The following is a 17,781-nucleotide window of genomic DNA, read 5'->3' as shown; positions in this document are numbered from 1 at the left end:
CTTCTCTTTCTAATATGATGTAATGTTCTCTTCACAAACAATCAATGTATTTTTAAGGGGTGTGATATCTTCATCAAACTAGACACCATAAAAACACACATCTATGTACGTTGTATATAGATTCCGTCTGTCAAGATGGTGCTGTTATGGAACTCAAAACGATCAAGATTGCAGATCCATAACCAACACAGGAACAATTCTTCAATTTAGTTCAATTATAGAAGCTTTCATTAATGCAAAAACTGGTGTCTGTTGTCAAATAGACCAACACAGATTGAATCAGCGCGAGATTGGGTAACAACTTTCATGGTATCGATTCAATTTTAGAAAATCTTTTAGAAGAATTCATTTTAGTACATCAAAATGATTCCTCAGCTCATTAGAACTTATGTACTGGTAAAATAATTCTTCCTGCTGTATGCCGGTGACCCATAAAAATAAATGCATGTTTGTTTGTGTTAATTAATGATCCAAACCAAAAGGTGATATGGTATTTTTTACCACATGTACCAGCTTTAGAAATACTGATAGTCTAAGTTTCAATGACATTGTAGAGCAGATCTTTTTTCAATTTCACAGATTTGAACAATGGGGTCATGATAAAAGATATTAGAACACTGACGCAATACCTTGAGTAGCACCATTAGAATGATTGGAAATATTCAGATTAATCAGGGAAAATTTAGCCACGCATACCACTTAGACATAACCAAATTTGACAGGCCAAGTCATTAGCTGGTTGCTTGATGAATAATATGAGATTGGGACCATAGCTTGTTGGCTTTCATTATACAGATGGGCTATTAAAATCATCTATATCAGAGGTCTCATTTATTTTCCATACTGGAGCAACAAGACATGTTACAACCTCTGGGTCACCAAAAAACTCCATCAAGTCCATAGTTCATGATTAAGAATAAAATAAACAGAGAGTGATAAGAATGCCAATCAATATTTGAGCTCAGAAAATATACATGTATGATGAAGTGAAACTATTAAGCACTAAACACATTCTTAAAAGATACTTCAGTAATAGCCAAGATAAAAATGTTCCTGCAATTACAATATTTTCTATTTCAATATGATGATGAGATTGGGGATTAACTTCTTTTATATAATATCACTTGCTCTAAACGTTACTGAGTCACTATAATGTAATAATAGTGCCATCAAAGTTAGATGACCCAATGGCTTCATTTATGTCTTTTCACCAAATGAATAGTTGCAATTAATGTTCCAATGGTGTCCCTGCACACCATGTTTGTTAGCAATGGTTATGATATGACAAGATGGCCGCTATAATTGTTTAGACATGTTGAAGAATGAGAGCTTATGTGTGATTGAACTTCAGGTCAAACAGAAGATAACCTAATTTCTTTACACTGATCCAACCAGCTGATGACAATATAAAATAATTTCATATTCTCTTGCCTAAATTCTTTAGATGAAAGTGATTAGCATTCTGATTATAGCCGAGGAATTTTGATGAACTTGTGTCCAGACATATAATATGAGAGAATCATCATTTATAATATCCTTCTCCTCCATTTGCTTCAGACACATTATATTTACAATCAACTTCTTTATCAAATTAGAATTTCTCACTAACTGTCATGATAATATGTAGCAACAATTCTTTATTTTTATACACAAATTGAAGTAAAACTTATTATGGTTAATGCACCAATATAACTAATTCTACGCATAGACCACAAACAGTCCCATTTGCATTTATCAAGTTTGAATTAAATCAAAGTCACCTCAACAGAAGAATGGGTGTAATGCAAAAATACTTATTAAAATATTAGATTCAAATAATGTTCAAAGAAACCACAATATCAAAAAAATTATTCAACTAAAGCAGGTGTAATACAATAAAATGACATAAAAACTCCAAATACAAAATACATTTTTTAATATAAATTGTATTCAATCTGAGACAATTATTAGAAATTCAAGCCAAGTCTACATTTTCATTTTTAATGTAAACTTTATCTTAAATGGATATCATGCACAGCATAATGTGTTCTAGAGAGAAAGATTAAACTTTGTAATCATTTGCTCCCTTGACTAATCATCTTCAGTAATAAGATAAGATTGCTTGGTACAAGCAAGCATTTTAAAACATTAAGTCAACATTATCCTGTTTTATTATTTACATTCAACCCTATATAATCAGGTAAGGTATTATCAGTAACTCATCTATACCATATAAATTCCTAAATGAGTAAACATAATAATCTTCAGGTGTAAAGTTTCACTTTGATTAATTTTTGTAGCTATTATAATAGATCCTTTTTTACATAACACATATAAATTTAGTTTTCTATGGAAAATTTTGATGACCTACATAGATAATATATTTATTATCAATTTGAACAAATTGTGTCTATAAAAAAGACAACAAAACAGATTATTTCATGTTTTTAAACACTTTTTTTTTCTTGAGAATCAAGTTAAGTGGAAGGTCTTCTAATGGCTTTCTTTTCAAATTACTATTTTGGATATACCTATTTTCAAAATTAAACAATGCTAACTGGTTTCAAAAAATTTCAGATACAGGTACACATCATTATCAAAAAGTTCTTCTTCCCTCTTCGATTCTCCAAAGTACTACACACAGAAGCACATGTTCGGAGATCACATCCTCTTAGGATATCATTTAGATTATGTACGATTCATTTGATAACGAACACCTGAAGTCATATAACCCACACATAACTAGGAATTTCCAAACATCAATCCAGACATTCTGCGCATAAAGGACTAGAGTATAAAATCATTTTACTTTTGTTTATTTTTATTCATTTAAGGCTAAATATTTTAAATCTCTCATAATGTATAGAGGCCTGGTCACTGTGTTTGTGAAACTACACAAATCCTCTTTGGGACTCAGTCACTAGGCCAATTTAGGGCCTAGATTAGCCTACAATACCAACGACCACAGAAAAGACTGAGATTTATCATATGACCAAAAGCAAATTATCATTACTTGGGGCCTGGTCACCAGCTTATCACACAATACTTACAATTTCCGTAGGGCCTGGTTATAGGGTCCAATTATATTACTAGAATAGTCAAAAGTTATGACTCATAACAGAAAAAGGCTCAGTAAGCTGGTGACCACAATAAGCAGTATCGAAAAGGTTAAGACAATTAGAAACAATATTTATCTGCCCACATTTTCATGTCCGTCCACCCTGACACAATTTGTTTGTGGACACTCTACAGGTCACAATTTTGATCTGATTTTGACGAAATATAGGTCTATCTCCCAACGATCTCGGTTTCTTTCGATATTGGCATGTATCAGACCATAACTGCATGGATTATAGCCCCTGATTGTATATAAAATCATGTTTTTAGCTTGTGGACACTCTAAGAGGTCACAATTTTGATCCGATTTTGATGAAACTTGAAATGCATGTTTATATCCCAAAGGTTCCTTTCGATATTCGTGCATATCGGATCGTAACTTCCTGAATTATGGCCCCTGATTGTCCGAAAAATCATGTTTTTAGCTTGTGATCCCTATAGAGATCACAATTATTATCCGATTTAAAATACCGTTCGAATATATCATCGTTACACCGTAATTTTGACAGACTTCAAATTTCGTGAATGTCGGACCAACATTGCCAGACAAAATGGCCGCCCGTTGTACGCAAATAGTGTAAACATCTGGTATATCAAGGTTGTGGACCCTCTAGAGGTCACAATTTTGATCCGATTTTGATGAAACTTGAAACATATGTTTATAATCCAAAGATCTTGTTCCTTTCAATATTCGCACAGATAGGAAAGTAAGTTCCTGAATTATGGCCCCTGATTGTATGAAAAATCATGTTTTTAGATTGTGGTCCCTCTCGAGGTCACAATTATTATCCGATTTAAAAAAACGTTTGAATATACCACCTTTACACCATAATGTTGGTTGAGTTAGAATTTTGTGAAAATCAGATCAAAACTGGCGAACAAAATGGCTGCCCTTTGTACGCAAATAGTGTTAACATCTGGTATATCAAGGTTGTGGAACCTCTAGAGGTCACAATTTTGATGAAACTTTAAATGCATGTTTATAACCCAAAGATCTTGGATCCTTTCGATATTTGTGCATATCGGATCGTAACTTCCTGAATTATGGCCCTTGATTGTGCGAAAAATTGTGTTTTTAGCATGTGGTCCATGTAGAGGTCACAATTTTTATCCGATTTAAAAAAACTTGTGAATATATCACCGTTACACACTAATGATGGGTGAGTTCGAATTTCGTGAAAATCTGACTAAAACTGCTGAACAAAATGGCTGCCCCTCATAAGCAAATAGTGTATAAATATGGTATATCTAGGTTATGGACCCTCTAGAGGCCACAATTTTTATCCGACTTCAATGTAACTTTAAATTTATCACAAAGATCTTGGTTCCTTTCGATATTGGCATGTATCGGACCATAACTTCCTGGATTATGGCCCCTGATTGTTCGAAAAATCGCATTTTTAGCTTGTGGATTCTCTAGAGGTCACAATTTTCTTTCGGATTTCAACCAGCGGCTGCCAGGCAGGATAAGCCCACATTTTCAAGAGATGGATAGTAAACAAGCTAAAAAGAGAGTGATTTTTCCTACAATCAAGGGCTATAATTCAGAAAATTACAATTCGATATAAGCAAATATCGAAAGGAACCGTAACGGTCTCCGATATGCGCGAATATCGAAAGGAACCAAGATCTTTGGGTTATAAACTTGCATTTCAAGTTTCAACAAAATCAGATAAAAACTGTGACCTCTATAGGGTCCACAACCTTGATATACCATATTTTTACGCCATTTTGTCGGTCAGTTTTGGGCCGATTTTCACGAAATTAGAACTCAGGCGTCCTTAGGGTTTAACGGTGATATAATAATACGTTTTTTTAAATGAGATAAAAATTATGAACTCTATAGGGTCCACAAGCTATAAACGTGATTTTTCGTACAATCAGGGGCCATAATTCAGGAAGTTACGGTCCGATATGCACGAATATCGAAAGGAACGAGATCTTTTGGGAATAAACTTACATTTCAAGTTTCAACAAAATCGGATAAAAATTGTGACCTCTATAGGGTCCACAATCTTGATATACCATATTTTTACGCTATTTGAGAACGAACGGCGGCCATTTTGTCTGTCAGTTTGGGGCCGATTTTTATGAAATTCAAACTCAGCCGTCCTTAGGGTTTAACAGTGATATAATAATACGTTTTTTTAAATCGGATAAAAATTATGACCTCTATAGGGTCCACAATCAGGGGCCATAATTCAGGAAGTTACGTTCCGATATGCGCGAATATCGAAAGGAACCGAGATCTTTGGGTTATAAGAATACATTTCAAGTTTAAACCAAATCGGATAAAAATTGTGACCTCTACATTGTTCACAAGCTAAAAACGTGATTTTTCGTACAATCAGGGGCCATAATCCATGAAGTTACAGTCCGATATATGCCAATATCGAAAGGAACCGAGATCTTAGGGTGATAAACCCATATTTCAAGTTTCATGGAAATCGGATAAAAATTGTGCCCAGTAGACTGACTGTTCACAAACAATTGTGGACGGACGGACAGGGGCGACAACAATGGGCATATAAAAACTGTTTAAATATATCACCATTCCACCATAATGAAGGTTGGATAAGATTTTCAGGAAAATCGAAATGAAACTGTGGGAACAAAACATTTGATGCGACAGGCAGTCTGGGAGAGAGAAAACAACCAACAACGACTTTGATGGACACTCTGATTTTATTCAAGTAATTACAATTGATGGGATTATCAAAAGCATGCACACAACAACCAATCAGAACACAGCGTATTCCAACTATCACCAGTTCGTACCAAAAACACAAAATGTCTAACCAGTTCATCCCCAAACAGGTTTCGTCCATAATCCCCCTCCTGATGTGACAACATCCAAAACATCCACTATTCGATGACCGATACGGTTACAGTGAACACATTTATACGATCGATCCATCACAGACTATCCAAAGTCTAATTTCTAAGCTATTTTTTTCAACACAGGAACACTCGATGTTCGATAGAAACACTATTACAATGTACGATAGGAATTCCAAATTACTAGACACTAAACGATGCGATTGACGATCCAAATTCCAAATATTCACACTATTAATAAATGTTCCAAAATTCAATGCGATAGTCGAAAGACAATTCAAAAACTTGTATCTTAATACACTAAGATTCGATAAACGATGCGATAGACAATAGAAAGATAATCAATAGACGACGATAATCAATAGATGATGCGATAGTCAATACAACAGAACACCACTATAAAAGATCTTTAATATTATGCACCCAAGTCTAACATCTCCAAGTCTAACATCCACAACACCTTCTTTATTATCAACACCGGGATACGATTTCATTATACGACCCAAAGGCCACTTGCCCCTAGGATTCGACTGGTCGTTAACGAGAACCAAATCCCCACTTACACCACCAAAATGTGGCGCTAAGGGTGGGTCACTTAACACCAAAATCGGCTTTCCCTGTCTATATGAAGCGATCAAATACCATCCATAACGATTTCGTGTCCAAACCCCAAACCATTTCTAAATGTACAGCTGTCGATGCTAACCATGCAAATAGGCACAAATAACACTTAGTCTGAATCTTGCCTTGCCCTTGCTTTGTGATAAAAGGACCAGCAAAATTAACCCCAACCTTCGCGAATGCTCGAAGTGATTGTCCTAAACGATTCAATGGAAGGGGCGCCATGACCTGCTTAGCAGATTTGCATTTACGCCTTTTACATTTGGCACAATGAAATTCAACAGTCTTAATTATCTGTCTTGCGCGAATTATCCAGTACTTTTGACGAAGGTCACTCAACATATGCGAAAGTCCTAAATCGTGGTTTCCTTCTGTATGAAAGAAAGTTACTATCAAACATGTAACATCATGGTTCCTAGGTAAGATCACAGGAAATCGAGAATCATACGAAAGATGACTGGCTTGACGTAAACGTCTGTCAATGCAGATAACACCACCATTATTGACAATAGGGTTCAACGAAGCTAAATTCGAACGAGTCTACAGGTTGACCCAAAACCAAGGATTTTCGTTCATCATGAAATTCATCACACTGCGCGATACAAATCCAAAACTTTTCAGATTGTGCTTGTTCTTGAACAGAAAGTCCACTACTCAGTTGTGATGTTGTACAAGAGTATGATAGTTTCTTAAAAAATGATATATCCAAGCTGTTATGTGTGTTAATTTTAACCAACTGGAATAATGCGACAAAGCTAATCTTCCAAAATCTTGTTGTACACGCTGCGTTACAAATGATGTTACCTGTTCAGGTCTAATTTCTTCAAGTCCTTCCTGTGACGAGGGGTGAACACAGTAGGCCAGAATTCTGGGTTTTGACAAAGAAAATTCGGTCCATGCCACTACAAGACACAGTCAGCTAACGCAGCGGCAGATAAACCTCTATTGGCTAGATCGCTTTAATTCTGCACGGATCGGACAAGTTGGATCCGACCAATTCAATGGGAAACAAAGGGCTTATATTTCAGGGATTCACCTTCAATCCAAAACAATACATTGTGGCTGTCACTCCAGTAAGTTACTGTCGAAGTACAAATGTCTAAAACTTGACAAACATTCTGTGTTAGACGTAAACACAATACCGCAAGAGACAATTCTAATTTCGGTATCAATAGTGCTTTAAGCGGTGCTATTCTTATTGATTAGACATCTTGAAATGTTCACATCCCAAAGTTGTCGTAGTTCACTAAACCACTTATTCCATGAATTTAGTAGGTCTCTCGGCAACGGAGCATCCCAGTCAAGACCTTTTACCCATGTTTCCTGAATACCTAATATTGGCACACACAGTAAAAGGAGCCAAGAGATTTAATGGGTCAAAGAGTTTAGCAGTCTTGCACACGATGGTACATTTATTCAAATCGGAATCAACATATGGTTCATCTATATCGAAAGTAAAGCAGTCAGTTTGCGCAATCCATAGAATACCTAAGTTTTTAAAGTCGGCAGTCCCGATTTGTCAGTAATCTCTAAGCTTCCTATTCGATCTTCCTGGGGAATATCAGATAACACAGCAAGCTCATTTGATGACCATTTGCGAATGTGAAAACCGCTTAGACGCAACAGTTCTGTAATTTCACATTTGAGAGTTTTGGCTTGGTCAAATGATTCTACACTATCTAACTATTAACAAATCATCAACGTACATGGAATTAAGTACTGATTCAATACCCAATGGAAATTCCAACGATTTTGATTTACAGTGTTCCTGGATTACTAATTGAAATAAATACGGAGATAAGTATTGCCGAAAACTAGTCTCTGATATTCATATTGTTTTATGGGTTGAGAAGGATCTAAGTCGCGTCAGAGAAACATTTCACTAATGTCGGAAGCGATGGCAATAGGCTTGCATCTAAATCTGATCAAAACATCAAGTAACTCTTTTTGCTATTTTGAACCTGCGTGTATACAGTCATTAAGTGATTTACCATCAAATCTGGCAGAGGCGTCCATTACAATTCTTACTTTAGTTGTCTCTTTAGCAAGGCGAACAACTGGAAAATGAGGAATGAACCAGATATGATCCCCATGGTATTTCGTAGTTGGAACTAGCCTGATGATATAACCTTTTTGCTCACGATCACGTATTATACTTGGAAGGTACAAGTAGTCAATTCGCTAAAGATCGTTCTAAGTTTCTGAGCCATAATTGTGCCAAATTAAAATTATTTGAAAGTTGTGGTTAACTATCTTTCCAAGGAATGTCAACTATATCGATCCCCATAAAATTTCAAGTTCACCCGGGCAACCACTAATTTCAGTCAGAGTGCAATGCACTTCCGGTAAATTCAAACCTAATAGCAGATCTACGTGAGTGTCTTTCTCTCCTCTTGGAAAGTCGATTCCCTGTAAATGAGGCCAATTATGGACATATTTTGACCAATCAATCATTTGTAAGTCTCGAGTAACATTTTTCACAGTGGATGCCTTTATATTAAAGCGAGTTTTACCATCAAGGCTTGTCAATTCACAATTCACTAATCGACATCGCAATTGGTCAACTCACTTTCCTCTTAAAACGGACACATTCAAACGCGATACATGTCCCCGAAATCCTAATTCTGAAGCGATTGATTCACTTACATAAGAGTCAGTTGAGCACTCGTCTAAGAGGGCATTAACTCAAAGTCTGCATTCCCTATTGCTTAGCCATACTGGGAAAATGTGCATAGCTACCTTATCACCGTCTGGAGTATGAAGATACGGGCTGGTCGAGTATGACTCAAGGTTTCCTGTTCAGTGGGAGCAGAATACCTGGTGTATCCCCCTCCGTGCAACAAGGAATGGTGGGATCGACGACACTCCCCAACATTGGACCGCCGAGTATACTTAGAGTTGCTTCCAATATGGGACGCAGAAAGACATCGAAAGCATAACAAGTACTTCTTAGCTACTTCCCATCGATCAGAAACTTTCAATGAGCTAAATTTAGTACAATCGACAAGTTTATGATTAGCTTTACACAAGATATGCCCACAGCAGCTAAATCGTCCAAGCGATCGACAAGGGTTGTTGCATATTTATTCCTTTGTATGAATTTCATACAGATCGGCAGATAACTTTTGGCATTAGAGCGTTCACAAGGTTCAATAAAGTGAAACCAGGGCCATAACTCTAGACGTAATAAACGGAAATTATTGAAATTAAATAAGATTCTTCATCTCACTAATGTAAACCACATACATCAATTTTAAAACAATCGGATAATAACTTTTGGAGTTAGAGCATTCACAAGAAATTGTAGACGACGGACGGACGGACAGGGGCGACGGCAGTATTTGTTCACATTTTCATGTGGGCGTATAAAAACACATGGAACACCAAGAATGTCTTTTGAACTAAAGGTACGCGGCTTTCCTACAAGATTAACATTTGACGGTTTTGGATACGATCGTGATTAAAACCGTCAACTTCTTCCTGTGCTTCTACACAAAAGCGAACTTCTTGAGATAACCAAGAATGCAAATGAACGAGATTTTCAGTTTTCTTTTCCAAAGCAGACTAACGCTTAAAATTTGCAACATTTAAGGGTGATAATTTTGATTTGGCAATGGAATATTACATTGAGTTGGCTTCAAATTCTTCCACCCTAGTTTATCAGTAAATTCCTCTAACTGTTTTAAATCATTAAAATTGATGGGTTTCATTTGATGAACACTATCAAGGTGGAGTAACACAGTACAAAGTTGACTGCCGAACTTCTCTTCGGGTCTAACTGCAGCGGAATACCCATGTTTAGTGGCTGAAAAGCCTTCAATTGCGTGAAGGGCTTCAGCCTCCAAGTACTGTCAGAGTTCTAACATCTTGTAACCGTCACTACAATTTACGTTATCTATACATTGTTCGAATGCATCTTTAAATAGGGGGTAATCTCGTTTGTTGCCTCTAAATTTTGGTATGGATACACATTGTAGCTGTTGGTACATATCTCTATCAATTTGAAAAGTGTTACTAATCGAAGGCGGATGGGATGAGGAGGTCAAACTGATTTGATCATGCTCAACTGGCCCTTGGTCGGTCGACGATGTTTGTCTACTTAAATTGTCTATCACATTTGATCACACTTTTAGCAAGTCCGAAGCTCTCGACAAAAGTTCTGACAACTTTTGCACTGCGTCTGCTTCAATGCGTTCAGCGTCCACATCACACAACGACAATAGTATACTTAAATTGTTTATCATGTTTGATCACCTTTTTAGCGAGTCCGAAGCTCTCAACAAAAGTGCTGATAACTTTTGAACAGCGTCTGCTTCAAAGCGTTCAGCGTCCACATCACACAACAACAATAGTACATGTATATTGATAACTTCGGTCTGTAATCTTAACACATTATCAATACTATTTTTCAATTGCTCTGTACTTTCTGGGGCAGAACAAACAATACTAGTAAGATGAGATTTGGCTTTCGTAAACTGAGACTTTGCTAAGCGTTTCTGTTTAAAGGAGCTAAATTGCTAACATTTGGGACCTAGAAATTGACAAAAGTAGGTCGCAACACATATAATACTGTAGTATGAATGTATATAAACTGATTTACATTCAATGGTTTCCGTATTTACTCCAATTTCAAATCAGTTATGTTCGGCGAAATAAGCCAGCAGTCTAAAGCCAGCAGTCTAAAGCGAGTGCAAATTTCTAGCGTTTGGTTATTCCAGTCTACATACGCCGTTTTCATTTGGTGCAATGTGTCTAGCCTCGTCCCTCGAGTCTCTTGATACAACTGGGGCTGAAGCGCATTATGGTACACGATTCGTGTACCAATGGTAAAATGTTTATTTTGTCTTAAATATTGGATATCAAAAGCCCATCTTTTTCCGGTAAGATCACAACATGAATGTTGATTTAATTTGACAAATAAATCGTGTTTTCAATGTTGAAGATTTTGGATGATATTGAGTTAGAGACTTAGCTACTTAAGTAATTCAGATAGCCGATCAGACTCAATATCCTCTGGCAGTGGGATTGCTGCCACATTGACTGCTGCTTCAGACATTATTACTTGGAGATGTTTTTACAATTACCAGATTAAAAGTTAATTGAAAGTGTATTATTAACAATACCAAAATGATCCTGGCTGTTGACGATGACTGTCGGTTGTTGACTTGGTGATAGAATGCACGTGCAGTTTTGTCTCCCATTAGAGTGTTCATAACAATACATCACAAACTATAATTAAGAATAACCGCAGCAACCACATTCTGCTACCAAAAATGGTGATGATGCAAAGGCTGGGCTCATAAAAATTCTATTAGCTCACCATATCATGGCCTGTAAAGCGATGAACAAAACGTGATGGGAGAGAGAAAACAACCAACAACAATGATATCGATGGACACTTTGATTTTATTCAAGTACATGTAATTACAATTCATGGGATTATCAAAAGCATGCACACAACAACCAATCAGAACACAGCGTATTCCAACTATCACCAGTTCGTACCACAAACACAAAATGTCTAACCAGTTCGTCCCCAAAACAGGTTTCGTCCAACGGCTATTTTCTCAAATGTAACACATGTGTTTCAATAGCCATATTTGGAAACAAGGTCTTCAATTACAGTACCTGTAAATTTCATTTACAGTAAATATTTTACTATGAATTAATATAATCGCGTCAATGAGTAATACTAATCAATTGTTTTGGATTAATGATTAGTTGATTGATAATTGCCAATGATATATATGTTACAGTCAATCTGTGTAATCAGCCATTTCATGTAATGACTAAACGAATCAGTCATTACATGAAATGAGTAAAAATCATGCTCAGACATTACGCGAAATGACTAAAAATCTTGCTCAGGCATTACGTGAAATGACTGAAGTGCTGTCAAAACCACAAAAATTCACTGTAAAACATTTATTGACGTCAAATCAAATGTTAATTTTTACATTGCAGAAAAATATAGCTGTCTTCTTACTGTCAAATCACTTTTATTTTTTCTAAATTCCGACTGGTTCATTTTTCTGGTCTCTTGTTTTAGCATCATAACATACTGATATCATAAAGCAGTATGACAAAGTTAAATGGGCAGATAGAGATTAAAAACAATATACAGTCCATTAATATAAGGCAATAGCAGGGGGAAATGTTGGCGCAGAATCAGCAGCAGAATGCTTCAATGAAGTTGTTTGTCTACAAGGTTGATTGTCAAATTTTCTTGATTTTCCCTTGTTTTTACGAAGAAGCAAATATGCACACAATCTTTGTGTAGTCATTAATCCCTGCAAAATGGCAAGTATTTCTACTGAAGCAAACAAAGGACATAATGTATCTCTTGGAGAGTTGGCTTAAACAGGTTATGTTCAATCATCAATTTATCAAGTAAATACTATATGGAACAACTGAACTTTCACATTGCAAGAACTACAAGAATCAAACACTGCCATGCACAAGAATGAATAACATTTTGTTTTATGAATCCAAATGAAAGGAATTGAGTTTGTTCAAACCATTTCATTTACTTGTACAAACATATTGACAAACTTTTATTGTTAAGTGTAAAGTTGTGCATTTATTAATCTAAATTAAATCTTTGTATGAAAACAAATTTGTTTTATGACTTGCTTTATTTTAATATCTAAATTGATTGTGTTTTCAAAGCAGAATGTCAGATATGGCTCATGGTTTATTGATAATTATATTTCGTTATTAATTTCTGTTTGAAGCAATTATCTTTTTCTTACATGTATATAATTATGATATACAACTCTATAAAATATATATAAAATTTGTACTTAAAATTATAAAAAAGATTTGTAATTTTAATAGATATAATAATGGTAGAATATATAATTTTATACAAACGACTTCAATTACCTGATAAACACAAAGAGTACTTAAACTGCATAATTAAATGTCATTTCAAATAACAATATGAAATCCTTTAAATGTCTCTCTTTGTTAGTAGTACACAATAAATTTATAACATTTTTAACTGGGTAGTTTATTTGTTTATCTATCTGGGTTGCAATGTTGACCAGAAAATTTCTGCCCTTCTATTAATCTAAATAATCTCTGAGAAAACAATGAAGCATTTTTCTTTTGTAAAACATAACTGTGCATCCATGAAACATTTTACAAGATCTAAATAAATGCCAATATTTCTGTGGGCATATTAACAAATGTATGACATAATTTGCATCTATCTGGCAGTAAACATGGAAGGTATTGAAGCACTTGGATGTATAAGAAATGAATGAGGTAAAGCCAGGAGATTCCTGTAAACACCTGTTGATATTTACCTTTGAAGTCCTAACGATCAGATAGTTCTCACCTGAACTAACCAATGTTTGTACAAAGGTGTAGGTATGGCATAGCTCTCTTCCTCAAGTCTTACCCCACAGGAACTTCAAATATTTTTTCATATGTAATGCATGTTTTCTCTAGCTGTATTTATTTTACTGTTACATCCTTTGCCCAGGTGTTCACAAACATTTTAATCACATTTTAATTCATTACAATAATGATTATATACTACATTGTACAGATGTCCAGGTAACTGGATACCTCTGAAGTCAATATATCAACTAAAACAGTAGTGCACTCTTTCCTGTTATCATCAATAAGTGTGATTTTTTTCTTTAAAAAAAGAAAAGATTTTTGGATGTGATTCAGAAAAAAGTAGTTCATCCCTAAACAAAAATTTATGGAGAATGCCAAGAACCCATGATAATATCCCAACGTTGCGTGGACAATGCATGGATTGGGATAACATCTAAGTTTTGAACACCACAGGTTTCATACAAGAGAGAGAGAGAGAGAGAGAGAGAGATGGGGTTTAACGTCAACTCAACACAAACTGGGTCATTTCGGGACTAACATGGTTTTAATTTTATTTCAATAATCGCTTGCGTGTGGGGGTCTTTAGCAGTGGGAGGAACCCGTATTCCCAGAGAAAACCCACGAGGTTGGACAGGCAACCCTACTCCTGGTCATCTTCAACCAGGGATTCAAAACCACGCCAGTTAACTCAATGACAAGCATCATATACAGCGCGTAAGTGCTAACCATTCGGCCACCCAACCTCCAGGTTTCATACAAGCCATGTCCATTACATACTGTATTTTTCAGATTACCAGTAGTCGTCATTGTGTAGGTCAAACTGTTTAATTTTACAATTTATTTTACCTTCCTGAATGATTCAAACATGAAAATAAGGTATTTTTGTCAAGTGCAAAAAAAAAGGTATTACAGTACATGTACATTTTTTTCCATTTCAGTTTCCTGCCTTGCTCTACTGCTCAACATCTGCCTATTCAGATTTCGCCAAGTACAGTACCTGGTATGAGTAATGTGATGTGCATACAGTTTTTCTTGTTTAAATATTTTTATTTTTTTTCTACTCAAGAATAATATTTAATAGTCCTTTGCTTCACTTACAAAGTATCATTTCGCACTAGGCTACACTAACATTAACAACGACCACATAAATTTTGTTAAAACAATCATCATTTTTGAATGTTATGCAGGCAGGATCATTATATCTTGGAATAAGAATTACCTAAAAAATATTTTCTCTGCAAGGGTTGACTGATATTAGGTACTGGTAACTCTTTCTTCAAGATAATGCTGTTTCTAATTTCTGGAATAAAAATATTCACCATAAATTATTCAAAGATAGGTTGCCAGGCAAAGAAACATAAGTCCACAGCAGCTAAGTCATCCAGGCAGTTCACAAAGGGAGTGTTTACAAGACACTAAAACTTGATGAACAGCACTAATTTTAAAATAAAATAAAGATAGCCATGCAAAATGTGGAAATACACTCACACAGCAGCAATGTCTCAACAGCAGCTTATCCGAAAGGAAAACTCGGATGTTGATAAAATTTGATATTTCGGCAAAGGGGGATAACTCTGGGTTTGTCCTCTTAATGGCCACAAGGCTTCAAACCAAATTTGAAAAGTATCTGTTAAAGATACGTTGCCAGGCAACGAAAAATATGCCCACAGCAGCTAAATCGTCCAAGCAGTTGACAAGGATCGTCTCATATACAAAGTGGAATAAGGGCCATAACTTTAGCAGTAATTAACAGAAATTGTTGAAATTCAATAGGCTTCTTCTGATTCACTAATTTAAATGATGCATATAAACTTGATACAGATCGGATGATAACTTTTGTCATTAAAGTGTTGACAAGATTCAACAATGCGAAACAAGGGCCATAACTCTAAAAGTAATTAACTGAAATTGCTGATATATAAATGATGTATATAAATTTAATGATATTAATTGAATATATACATTTAAATTTTTAGTAGTTTTCTAATTGTACGTGTATTTGGATTATCGCCCTTATTGTATGCCTTTATTCAAATACACTTTTATAGTTCCAATTCTTTAACATACCTATTTTACATTTCTTATAGGTCTATCTATTACTTAATATATTTCATTTTTATGTAATTACACAGCTGGATATTACCGATTTGTTCCTAAATTGATAGTTTTTTTTAACCTTTTGGTAGTGTCTTATCGCCTTTTTTATTATTGTTTTTGTTACATTTTAACTTATGACTTCATTTGGCAAACTACCGTCTTTTAGCAGACAACCGTTGTCAAGACAAGTCACACATCTTCGGTTTGCTTTCTTGTATTCAGTATTGTTTTTTCCTCTGTTTTTTGGTAATAAGGACATATGCTCTAATTTTGTAATTAATACACCTCAATTCTTTTGAATGCTTATAATGTTTCTCACTATAACATAGGCCATTTAATTGTATTGGCTTTTTAATACATTTCACCGATATGGTTACTTGTACATGTATAGGAAATTTTCCTTCAATGTGCTTACATTTATATTTCATGTGGAATATAGCAGATCATGACTCGTACTAGTATTATACGTTTTGGGATATATCCCTCCTTACTGTTAGTTTTAATTTTTGAGTGAAGTCTGTATCAATACAGGCCCGGATGGGACTGTACAGCCCAGTGGATGCTTAAGGCTAGCCCCCATATCAATTCACTAAATCTGATATGTAGGTTTGTTTGTGTTTTCTGCGTATTGTGTCTTGTCTGTAAATTTGTCTTGTGTAATTATTTGTGTGTGGTGCAGTCCCCCTGCACATACTATTAGAGAGTGGATCATAACTTTTGGCGTTAGAGCATGTCAAGCTGCAACAAAGTGAAACAAGGGCCATAATGCTAGAAGAAATTAACAGAAATTGTTGAAATTAAAGGGCGTATGGTATTCCTTGGAGAATGAAAATAGACGAAAATGGGTCTAAAGTTTTTACTAAAGAGAGAGAGAGAGAGAAATGGGGTTTAACGTCCACTCGACACAAACTAGGGCATTTTGGGACTAACACATGATTCAATTTTATTTCAATAATTCACTTTAGCAGTTGGAGGAAACCGGAGGACCTGGAGAAAACCCACCAGGTTGGACTGGTGACCCTACTCTTTGTCCCATACATTTTACTAAAAGCACATTAATGTAATATGAATGTATATAAAGTGATTTATATTTAATTTTTTTAAATAATTATTTTAATTCTATCTTTTATTTGGTGAATTACGTAAACAGTCCAAACTGAATGACCGTCTTTACGCATGTTTAATCTATTTTTGTCCCCCACCTTTCGAAGAAAGTAGGGGACTATTAAAATGGGTTCGTCCGTCTGTCTGTCTGTCCGTCACACATTGTGGAACACAATAACTCACTTTCTAATTGAGCTAGGATGTTCAACCTTGGTGTAGATGTTTATTAGGTCAATGCCTTGAATGATGGAGTTCGAAGATGAGCATTTTCTGTTTAGGGTAAGCAGAGATAAGCAATTTAAATTGGTGGATGCTTTGGGACACAATAACTTTAGTTCTAATTAAGTGAGAGTGATGAAATTTGGTGTATAGCTTCATCACATCAATACCTTGACTAAGTTGGATAATGAGCATTTTCTGCTCAGGGTAAGGAGAGTGATAAGCAATTTGATTGTTCGAGACTTTGGAACACAATAACTCTTCTTCTAATTGAGCTAGAATGTTGACACTTGGCGTAGGTGTTTATTAGGTGAATGCCTTGATGGATTTGAAAGAGGAGAATTTTCTGTTAAGGGTAAGCAGAGATAAGCAATTTGACTGGTTGATGCTTTGGGACACGATAACTTTAGTTCTGGGACCTAGAAATTGACAAAAATGGGTCGCAAAGCATATAAT

General features: G+C 35.3%; 1 protein-coding gene across 2 annotated transcripts in view; it reads right to left on the bottom strand.

Moving 5' to 3' along the window:
- The window catches only part of LOC126814488 (uncharacterized), a 57,885-nt gene that overhangs the window by 30,854 nt on the left and 9,250 nt on the right, over positions 1-17,781 (bottom strand). For both annotated transcript variants that reach the window (XM_050539651.2, XM_050539653.2), the window contains exon 2: positions 15,125-15,205. The gene's annotated coding sequence lies outside the window, so the exon portion shown is untranslated. The remainder of the gene's footprint in view (positions 1-15,124; positions 15,206-17,781) is intronic.

Source organism: Patella vulgata, chromosome 3 (assembly GCF_932274485.2).
Source record: "Patella vulgata chromosome 3, xgPatVulg1.2, whole genome shotgun sequence".
NCBI lineage: Eukaryota > Metazoa > Mollusca > Gastropoda > Patellidae > Patella > Patella vulgata.
Note: the sequence above shows the minus strand (reverse complement) of the source record. Positions and strands in the feature narration are given on the sequence as shown.